Consider the following 10,839-nt stretch of genomic DNA (forward strand, 5'->3'; position numbering starts at 1 on the left):
GTGTTGGTCTAATAATTGGTCCGCTAATTGCTGTAATATCCTGAGATCAACACTGCAAACAAAAAGCTGTAGTGTATCCGTTTGTACTCACTGATGCAGCTGTAAAGCACCAACCATTTTCAGTGATGTCCTCCCCAATACCATTTGGATTGTAACGAAGATAGTAATAGCCATAAAATAGCCACACTTTTCCAAAGTGTCCACTAATTTGGAGTGCCCTACTTCAACAGTTCTCAACCTGGAGGGTTGCACCAAAGTTTACAGGGGGTCCATGAGGCTTCAGTACTATTGAGGTCATTTAGTCCCCTGCCCAAGCTCCATGCTGGTCAGAGTGGAGGAGCAACCGCTCCCCAAGGGAACAGCAGCCCCGGAGCAACCCACCAGAGCCCACCTCCATTACCTTCAGTCCATGAGGAATGGGAAGAGGCAGGGCCACATGGGTGTCAGTGGTGGCTGCACCAGCCAGCGAAGGCGTAGCCTCTTACTCAGGTAAGAGTAATTTATTATGACTGTATGTAAGTTAGTGTTAATATTATTATCAATATATATGTGTATAGAGGTTATATGTGTTTATGGCCAATGAAAGGGCGGGACAGGGGGCTGCAGGGGGAGGGGGCGTGTTTTACCTAGTGGGGCTTTCACTCAAAAAGGTTGGGAACTATTGCCCTGCTTGAAGCTGAGCAAGCCTGATGTTCAGAGCTACTGAGCACCTTTACTGCCCGTTTCGTCCGCTGACCCCCGCTCCCAACCCAAAAATGGAGGCACCCAAAATTAACCGACCCTTAAAAGTCGGGGTTTAAAGGGATCTAACCCTGTAGGCTCTAGGGCACCCATCACCCCGGGATCCATAGGCACTAGCTTGGCTATCTGTTACAACTGGTAAGCAGCCAGTGATGTTGTAGCCCAGGTGGGTCCCATGATAGTAGAGAGACAAGAGGGGGGGAGGTAATAGTTTGTATGATTGGCCCAACTTCTGCTGGTGAGAGTGAGACAAGGATGGAGCCACACAGATCTCTTCTCGGCTGGATAGCTTGCCTCTCGCTCGCCACCTGACGTTGGGCCAGCAAATCCTATGCCCTCGCCTACCTTGCCTGCTGCGCCACTGGCGTACGATCGCACAGACACGGGGCCTTTCTTGGAGCCGATCTTGACTTTTAAACTGGTTGGGGGGCGGGGAGGTTAATTGAAGCGCCCTCCGCTGTACCCACGCACCGCGCTGGCGTGACCTGCGGTCCCCGGCTCCCCTTGGGCGCGTGGCGGGGTGCGCTCCCGCCGCACAGAGCGCGGACCGGCACCGCAGGAGGCGACACCTGGGGGCTCCCGCTGGGCAGGCGGCCGGGCTAGGCGAGCACTGGCGGAGCCCCGCTGGCGCCAAGCGGGAGGCGCAGGGAACCCCGGCCCCCGGGAGCGGCGATTCCAGGCAGGGTCGGGGTGGGAGGGTGGAGCCCTGGCCGAGACTCCCCTCCCTGAGTGCTGATCGCTGCAGCGGGTCCGGGATATGCCGCCACTGGAGTAGCTGAGGCCCCTACCAGGCACTGCGTCGGCTGAGCTGCCCCCAGGAGCCGGAACCGGACGGAGCCAAGCCCTTGGGTCCCGCACCCAGGTAAGGGGCAGGTGCCGGACATGAGCGGGGACAGGCTGGTCCTATCCCGCCCGACGCTCAGCCACGCCCCGGAGCCCAGCGGGGTAGGTGCGTGAGGATGGGCGCGGCGCGGAGACGCCTGGGCTGCGGGCCAGCCCTGCCCTGCGCCAGCCTGACCGCCGGCGAGCGTCTCCCGCTGGCTCTGCCCTCGTCCCCACCCGCCCTCTGGCGCTAATTCTACAGCCCTGGGGGCCGGGGGCTCCTAGCGCGCGGCGAGAGCTGCGGCTCTGAGGGAGCGCGGCGCGCTGCACAGGGCAGTGCGGGCGGGGGCTCCCCGCGCTCTTGAAGCCCTGCTCTCCCCGTGCCAACAAGTGGCGGCTCTGTGGGCTTCTACCGGCCCTAGCAGCCAGAGAGCGGGAGCTGGAGGAAGGGGGTCGAGAGCTCTGGTCCCTGGGCTGGGGCGCTGGCAGCCTCTGGTTGAAGCTGACAGTTTCCTGGGAAGGCAAAGGACCGTAATAATACCGTGGCTCCTTCCCGCCACAGAGCTCAAAGCACGTTTGAAAGATGCGGGCTCTGCTTGCCCATGCACACTGGCTGGAGGACGCTGATCGCCTGGCCTCACTCAGTGGTCAATCCCATTAATTGCCAGGGCGCAGAGGGCACCGAGCACTACTTGCTTTTGGAAAGCCCAGCAGAATTATTTAGTCCTCCTCACAACGCCCTGGTGAAGGAGCTACTATTTCCATTTTATAAATGGGAAAACTGAGTCACCAAGAGCTTAGTGCTGTGATTTCCCAAAGGTCACCAGGCTAGTCATGAATAGACTGCAGGGTTCCAGACTCCCCCAGCAGCTCTACATTGCATTTAAAAACCCACGTGCCAGCTGCCACAGGGCTCGGGCTAAGGGGCTTTTAATTATGATGCAGAGTTTGGGGTCGGGGTGTGGCCCAGGCACTAGAACCCTGTGAGGTGGAAGAGCTCCAGAGCTAAGGCTGTAGCCCAAGCATAAATGTTTACACCACAAGTAAACAGCCCCTTAGGCTGAGCCCCATGAGCCCAAGTCACTTGGTAGAGCCCAGCCCTGTGTGTCTAACTGCAGTGTAGACATAGCTCATTTCTTCTTCTGCAACATTTGCACTGCATAACACTCAGAGCAATCATAACATTTGTACATTTAGATTTCAAGCTGTCAGCTAGATTGTTTAGTAAAATGGATTTAGCACTGATTTTAGTTGCAAATTGTACCAGTGATTAATAAATATCAGATGGAGTGAGAGTCCACAAAAACAATTGAGGTAGGTGTCCAAGTTACACAAAGCACTGGATTTTAGATTGATATTATCTAAGAGTTCTGGACACTGGCCTGGCTGGCAGAAAATCAAATAAAAGCTAATACTGGATGAGTGATTTTTTAGTTGAGTTAAGACCCTGCTGCAGGGGAATTGATGCCGATCCCATGACACGACTGACCTATATCAGTTGATCAACAAGCAAGGAGCAAGTCCTGTGTGCTGAACACCATAGTAGATACAAAGGGACATCAGCAGTCTGAATTTCAAAGAGGTGGAGCATGTCCCTCTGGGGGAGTGAGGATGTTCAGCACCTCTGAAAATTAGGCCACGTATCTTAGAACAATCAAGGAAGGTCAACGTTTTTTATTCTACACTCAAGCTGGTAAGAGAAAAGAAGTGCTGCATCGGCATGGAAGAATTTTGGGCACTCTACTAGCTCTTTACTAAATAATGTTTGTCTATTGCTTTGAAAAATGTAATCCCTCTTTCAAGCACCACTGTAAGTATTATTACCCACATTTTATAGATGAGGAAACCAAAACCCGGGGTGTCAGAACTGGGAATTATACCCAGGTGTTCCTGTGTCTTAGTCCTGTTCTTAGTCTACTAGGCAATACTACCATTTTTAATTTGTTTGTTTATCCCATTTTTAATTTAGTAAATAAAGCCAATTAACATACATGGTTTCGCTAGGAAAGGCATGACATTTATTCACATTATAAACACTTAAGGAAGCATTCTTAAAAGCACTCCACATTTGTCAAACCTTGCTACCATGACGCCAATGATAAATCTACCATTAATTTTAATGGGAGCAGTTAAGCCATTACTTCATGCTTTAAAAATTCCACCCAATTTATTTTTTCTTTATTTACAGACTGGCCCAAACTGGGAACAGTTAGGTGAACATTTCTCCTCTCTGGCCGTACTCCTTGGAATGCTGGAGATTCATATAAAATGGAATCTGGTTTGGAACCAGCTCAGGTTTGAACATGACAGAGAAGAGTCCAAACTAAACTCTTTCAGCCCTTTGATTAATCTTTAATTGGATTAAATTTGATAATCTCTAATTGACTTCACTATTGGGGTCCTTTTCATATGCAAAGCTACCTTTCATCCTGGTTATTCAACTATCATCTCCAGTACCTGCCTATTAAAGTAAGTTACATGTAGATAAACAACTGATACTGTAAATTCTGTAGATAATTGGGATTGGGAAGATTTCAAATCTAAACAAAAGCCTTATTGTTTTATTGCCAGTTAATTAATTATAATGTTTTGTGGAAACTAGAAAGTATAACAAATAGGGAAAAGCTTGTAGATAGACAAGCTTCTCAGGCCTATCAACTCATTGGGAAAATAATTCAGGGAAATGCATACCTTTAATTCTAGGATCTTAATGTTCAATTGTAAATTAATTACAGCCCATTTTTATAAGATGAATAAACTGTAATGAACTTATTTTTATAGACAGCCACTTTCCAAGACATCACTGCTGAGGTGTAAATGGAGGAATTAGTATCAAAAAGCTTCATAGATTCAAAATCATCTTCAGGGTACCTAGGGTATCTCGGTGGCAGAAGCTGTTGAAACTGAGTTTTCTGTATGTGATCTTATTCAAGGGCTGAGAAGAGAGCTAGGGAGGTTATCTTATGCTGGCTCTTTGCTTTGGAGAGCAACCATTTGAGGAACAACAGCAAGCTCCAGTGCTCATAATAGATGATAAACAGTAATGATCTGTCTCCTGTGAATGAAGGAATAGCCTTTTAAAAGGAACTTATATCAACATTAGTAAGGGGTAATCTATACTTAAAACTTACAGTGGCACAGTTGTATCGGAGGTAAGAGTGCTTGTGTAGTTGCATTATGTTGACGGGAGAGAGCTTACCAGCCAACATAATAAAACCACCTAAACAAATGGCGGTAGCTATGTCAGTGAGAGACGCTTTCCTGCCGACAAAGTGCTGTACACACAAGCGTTTATGCCTGCAAAACTTATGTCGTGCAGTGGGGTGTTTTTTCAAAACCCTGAACGACAAAAGTTTTGCCAGCATAAGTGCTAGTGTAAATAAGGCCTTACTGTTCAGGCAATATTGCTCTGAAAGAGAATTAGTTGGTTTTGAGGATAGGCTCAGTTACACAGATACAGTCCTAAGTAAGAGAATGTTAAAATGGCCTTGCAGGGGGAGTATTGGCTCTTTGTTCCTGCTTTAACCTGAGTTAACTCACACGTGAGTCTGGGCATGCCCTGTATTATGGGAGGAGAAGAGTGTAATGTGCCTCGTCCAGCCAGATAGCTTTCAGCTGCTGGAATTTGTGCTAGGGAGTCTCCTGTGGCCATCATCGCCTCCCCACACTCAGAACATTTCCCTAAAATGCATCTTTTTGGTCAGGGGCAGCAGTTTTGACAAAGGCTTAAGGTATGGCCAGGGTTCTGTGAGTTGGCTGGAATCTAGTGGCCCTGTTTGTAATTTGGTGCAAGATCTATAGAAAACTGGCTATGCCCCAAGCCTCTTCAGCTCCTTCATTTCTTTTGTTTGGCATTTTCCTTATATCTACTGATTGAATTTCTTGCAATGAGTCCATTTTGCCACAAATACCTTTTTTATACCATATTAGTTGACTTCCTTTTAGACAGGGTGATTATATACATGTTTATCTGTCTCTGTAGTTAAGATTTATAAACTGTGATTGGCTTAAAAATCATAAGATTTTTAAAAAGAATACTTTTGGGGTCTTTTTATTTGAATTCTAGAGTTGGGACTTTTGGAGGGGTCACTGTTCTTCTTCAAGTGCTGGTCCCTAAATGTAGTCCACACATGGAAATGCATGCATACCATACACCTGAGTCTGGAAATCCATCAAATTAGTGTCCATTGACCATTCCTTCTTACTGCCACATGGCCTGAGTAGAAATTGTGTCCTCCTTTTGTGCATAACATGTAAAGCAAACTCCTTGTAATTAGTTTCCTATCTAGTTTAGTAGTTTTAGTTAGCATAAGTTTATAGTTAGTATAGGATAAGTCCTCCTGACCTGCCATTCAGGGGACAATCCTCCCCGGTCCCAGGACTATGCCCAGAGTTCCAGGATTCAAGAATTGTGTCTCCTGCCCTCACTCCTTCTCCGTCAGTGACGAGCATCAACAGTGTCTGAACTGCCTAGGTGAAGAACATGTATCTGCAAAGTACAGTATCTGCTGATCTTTTCCACCAAGAATTAAGGAGGCACGAGAGCTCTGTCTTAGAAGTTTCTGATGGTGGAGGCTATGAGACCCCAACTTGGGTCTGAGAGAGGCCCCTGCCTCAACCAATTAGCAGTGCCCATCCAAGCATGAGCCTTGGAGCCATAAAAAGCCCCCCTTACCACCAAAGCCCATATACTTCTCCTATAGAGCTTCCCTTGAGAGTCAGGGACACTCTCATGGACACAAGGACAGATCCCCTCAGAAGACTGTCCATAAGAAATGCATTTCCTCCCCAAGCTGATCTAGGTCAGGTGAGACATCTCAGATTGAACTCACGGAACCATCTCCACTAAAGCTCCCCATGTCTTTACTTTCCCCCATCAAGTTTGGATACTGTCTTATCCTCTTCTCCCACACCTGGAACAAAATCACCACAAACAAACTCAAGGGGGGGTGGAGGTCCCCCCGTTGCTCCCCTTAAATGGCATTCCTGAAAATTAGGCACCCCGATCCAGGCTCACTCCACCTGGTGTTTGGATGAGTGTCAGAAATAGAATGTTCATGTTCTGCCCGGTCCAGGAAATCCTTAGCCAAAGTAGAAAGGGTTCTACTGGAGGCTGCTACCTCTTTGGTGGCATTTTTTGACTTGGATATACCAACAAGAACATTTGCGTGATACTGTGGATTTTCCGATCATCTAGACTACCTCCTCTCCTTAAAGACTTCAGGCCTGACTGTTAGTTTGTCTCCCTTAGGTTACATCCCAAATTCCTCCCTAAGATTGTTTGAGTTCCACATTAACCACTTGATTTGCTTGTATTTTTCCCAGAACCCTATGCCTCTTCCAGAGACAAGAAACTTCACTCCCTCAATGTCAGGAGCACCTACAAATCTCCAAGACTCTTTGTTGCCATAGCAGAAAGTTCCCATGGACAGGCCATATAGTCATCTTTGATTTCTAAGTGTGTTTTGGGATGCATCACAAGCCGCTTCCATGGCCCTTGCAGGACATATGCAGAGCGGCAACTTGAAGCTCTGTCCATACATTTGTGTCACACTACACTCTCACTCAAGCCCTAGGAATGGAAGTACTACAGGCATTTCTGCTACCAACTTCCTCACACCCTCTTCCACTTTGAGCAATGCCTGCTAGTCACTCACATAGGGACCACCACTCGAAGAAGAAGGGGAGGTTACTAACTGTAACTGAAGGTTTTTCATGATGTGTGGTCCCTGTCTGTATTCCACTACCCACCCTCTGCTTCAGATCCTGTTGGATTGCAGTAAGAGGGAACTGGAAGGTATCAACCCACACTCTCAATGCAGTTAAGAGCATGGGGGAAGGTACTGTGCACATGCGGGTCAATGAACATTGCTCAGAAGCATTTCCGCATTTGGGCGCATGGCATGCATGTGTACCCACATGTGGAATACAAATAGGGACCACACATCTTGAAAAACCCTAACTAACCTTCTCTTTCAGTAACTAACCTTCTCTTTCAAGTTTTTCTCTGCAAGCATGAGAGAGAGAAATGTTTGGGTTTTTTCCCCCATGTACTCACCTGAATTCAGGAGTCGGAGTTTACGGAAAAAGAACATTTATCACGAAGGTTGACCACACTGTCACTTAAAGTATAGCAGACACAAAAGCACAGCCTTTTCCCCAGTGGGTGAGTGATTCTTAGCTTCTGATATCTCATCTCTAGTTGCCCCATACAAGCCTCTGCATGCCCCAAGCTCTGCCACTTGGAGTTTGTCTTCTCTCCTTCTTTGACAAGTGATTCTTTTCATTTTCTCATGCCTAGAACAAGCCTTTGTTTCCCAGTATATCATGCACCTCCACATCCCTCCTCAGAACTCACTTCTTCCTATCAGCTTTCGATGGCTCATTGCTTCCTCAGCTTCCCTCTGGACATGCATGTGCACCTAACTGTTCCTCCATTACATTTTTACATTGTTCTCTACTCCTGTTCTCCACCTTTTGTTCCTTATGGCTCACATAGAAAGTTCTCTAGTGCAAGGACATGTCACATGTAGGTATCTGTACAATCTTAATCACATCTACGGTGCTATATAAATAATAAGGTACGGAGCATTTCGAACTTTGTCACAGACACTCTTGTGTAAATTGTAAGTTCCTAGGCAGTTGCTCCCAAGGGTAGTTCTATCCTGAATCCCAGACATACCATACCTCATACACAGGACTAGCTACGTTTTTGGCCCTGCTGCCAGAGCAAAAGAAAATTTTAAGTGTAGGCAGGGGCGCCTGGTCATCTCTGCTCTTTGTGGATGGTGTAGATCCCATGACATGTTTTGTTTGTTTTTTTATGTGAGAAAGAGACTGCATCAATGTCCTGTATCAAAATGTTCCCTCTTCTTCTCCTGTGTACTGTGCACGTAGGCCAAAATGTTCAAACTTGGGTTTTTTAAGTTAGAGATCTAAATAAATTACCTGATTTTTCAAAACTGTTTCACATCCAGCAGTTCCCAGCAGTTACAGCATAAGGTTTTGACAGGTGGATACAGGGATAGTTGGATCTTTGAGCAGCTGAGAAGGCATCAGAGATGGTTTGGGATTATGAGGTAAGCATATTAGCTGGATGTTTCTTCTTAAAACAATCAGCAGTGAAATAGTTAACAATGTTAACATTTAGATTTCAGAGTTAAAACTCCATCGAGCTGTTCATAACTTTCAAAGCTAATCTTTCAAGCTGGCTGCAGACTCAGGCAAACTTCACTGCATTGTTTTACATTCAGTTCATGTTTTTAAAGACCTCCTAACAACATAACCCTGGAGAGACTTTATCACCCTTGTTACCATTTTCTATATTCTCTCAGTATTTCTCAATCCCACAACTGTGCACCATATTCCAGGTGTCAACTTGCCTGCTCCTTGTGCTCTTTTTTTGCCATTGACACAAACCTCTGTTCTCTTTGCACTCCTAATTCCTCCCAGACATTGAGAAGATGGGGGTTAAACATCTCTTCTTTATCAGTCCCGTCTTTTTTCTCATCAGGGTTTTGCAACCTTTTATCATCCTGGATATCTCTCTTTTGCTATTTATCCAGGCCTCCCCTAACTGATTTACATTAAGTTGCATGAGCCTTCTCAACCCCATTTTTCCTACTTACCGGTGGAAGTAGATACCAAAGGGGGAGGGCGTCAACTGTCACTCTTAGTTCTAGACACCTGCCTGCCTACTCCTTTTGCCAGTTCCTTGATGTACAGCATGAACAAGATAAGCACCAAGGAGTCAGTATTGGCCCTAACATGTCACTTTCTTTCTATCTTCTGTAGCCTTTTAGCGCTTGTCTTCCCTGACAAAAACAGGTGTGTTTTTACCTTGCAGTAGCTAACGTACATTAGCTATCCCACTGTAAAAACATACAGGAGATAAGGCACTTTCGTTTTATTGAGGTAAACTAGGCTAGGTCAGCCAAGGGCTGGGGGTATAGTGCTGATTTCGCCTAGCTACCTTGCTAAGAACTACAGGGCCTTGTCTCTGTTTAGGGTTTTACAGCAAATTAGCTATTGCATGTTTGTCACAGCACTGTAAAACATCACTTTTGTTAAGCAGTGAAGACAAAGCCTTTGCCCAGGGATTCTCAAACTGGGGGTCGTGACCCTTCAGGAGGTCGTGAGGTTATTATAGTGGGGAGTCCTGAGTTGTCAGCCCCCATGCATGCCAGTAAGGATGGCATGGCATGGAGGGAGGGTAATTACTTTGTTTGAGAACCCCTGCCTTAGCCAATGTTCTCTGGCTCCTAGTACCAAGCCAAGTTGATTGTGGTTTTTTTAGTCAACTTATTTTACAATTGTACTTGTGCTTGTTAATTTTATATAGACTTTAACCCTGTTGGCAACACTGTTGAAACTACCTGAAGCCCTAGTGTACATTCTCTGTACATTACTCACCTTCATTGACATTTCCTGAAAGATTTTAATCAGTTTGGTCAACCCTGACCTCCCTGTTGTAAATAAGTGCTTTCTCTAGCCAGACTGTAACCTGCCAAAATTCTTTACGGTTGCCTTTCTGATCCTTTCAGATCAGCTTTTTGGTCTTGGCTGCATTTCTAATTAACTTGTGAGTGTACCTGGAGATCCTTCATCTCTGTTCTAAACACTGCTTTGTTTCAGAGACAGTCCAGAATAATAACTAATCTTTCTTGGTTGCTCAACGACTAGATGAGAAAACATTCTAAACACACAGAGGCTTCCCTGTGGCAATTCCTATTCTAATCAGAGCACTTCAAATCCTTGTCACTTGGGAGTTTTCAAGGAACATTGAGAATTAACACAGACTGAGTTTGGGCTTGTGAGCGAGGAGCACTTCAGCTCTAATCCTGGCTCTGCAGCTTTGGGCAAGACCCTTTCACATCTCTGCCTCAGTTTTTCCATAGGTAAAATGACAATAATAGTTTTCCTCACAGGAGTGTTGTGGGGATCAATTCATTGTTTGTAAAGCAGTTCAAATGAATCCCACTAATTCTATTCTCCCTTTCAAAAAGGGATTCTCCCCAGCTTCCCTTTGAGACACTCACAACACAAAGGGGCTGGAAACTGACTGATCTGGCCTGCTGAGAAATGTCCCCACAGTGGTGGTGTCCTCAGTTGAAATAACCAGTAGAACCAGCTCCTTTGCCCAGTAGAGGGGACATGCCAGTGCTGGGGAGGGGATGGTTTGTGACAGGCCTCTGACAGCAATTCCAGGCCCCAGGGCAGAACAGTCAATGGCCTCCTGGAAAGGGATGGCTCATGACTGAAGTCTGAGTGGGCTTC

At 46.2% G+C, this 10,839-nt stretch overlaps 1 long non-coding RNA gene across 1 annotated transcript; it reads left to right on the forward strand.

The window, feature by feature from the left end:
* Positions 1-1,136: 1,136 nt before the first annotated feature.
* LOC137164220 (uncharacterized) lies at positions 1,137-3,944 on the forward strand. Its single transcript, XR_010922972.1, has 2 exons — positions 1,137-1,603; positions 3,752-3,944. It is a non-coding gene; the product is annotated as an uncharacterized lncRNA (long non-coding RNA).
* The last annotated feature ends 6,895 nt before the right edge of the window (positions 3,945-10,839 follow it).

This window comes from Emydura macquarii, unplaced genomic scaffold (genome assembly GCF_026122565.2).
Source record: "Emydura macquarii macquarii isolate MOO-44397 ecotype Brisbane River unplaced genomic scaffold, CSIRO-AGI_Emac_v2 contig_2676, whole genome shotgun sequence".
In the NCBI taxonomy this organism is placed as follows: domain Eukaryota; kingdom Metazoa; phylum Chordata; order Testudines; family Chelidae; genus Emydura; species Emydura macquarii.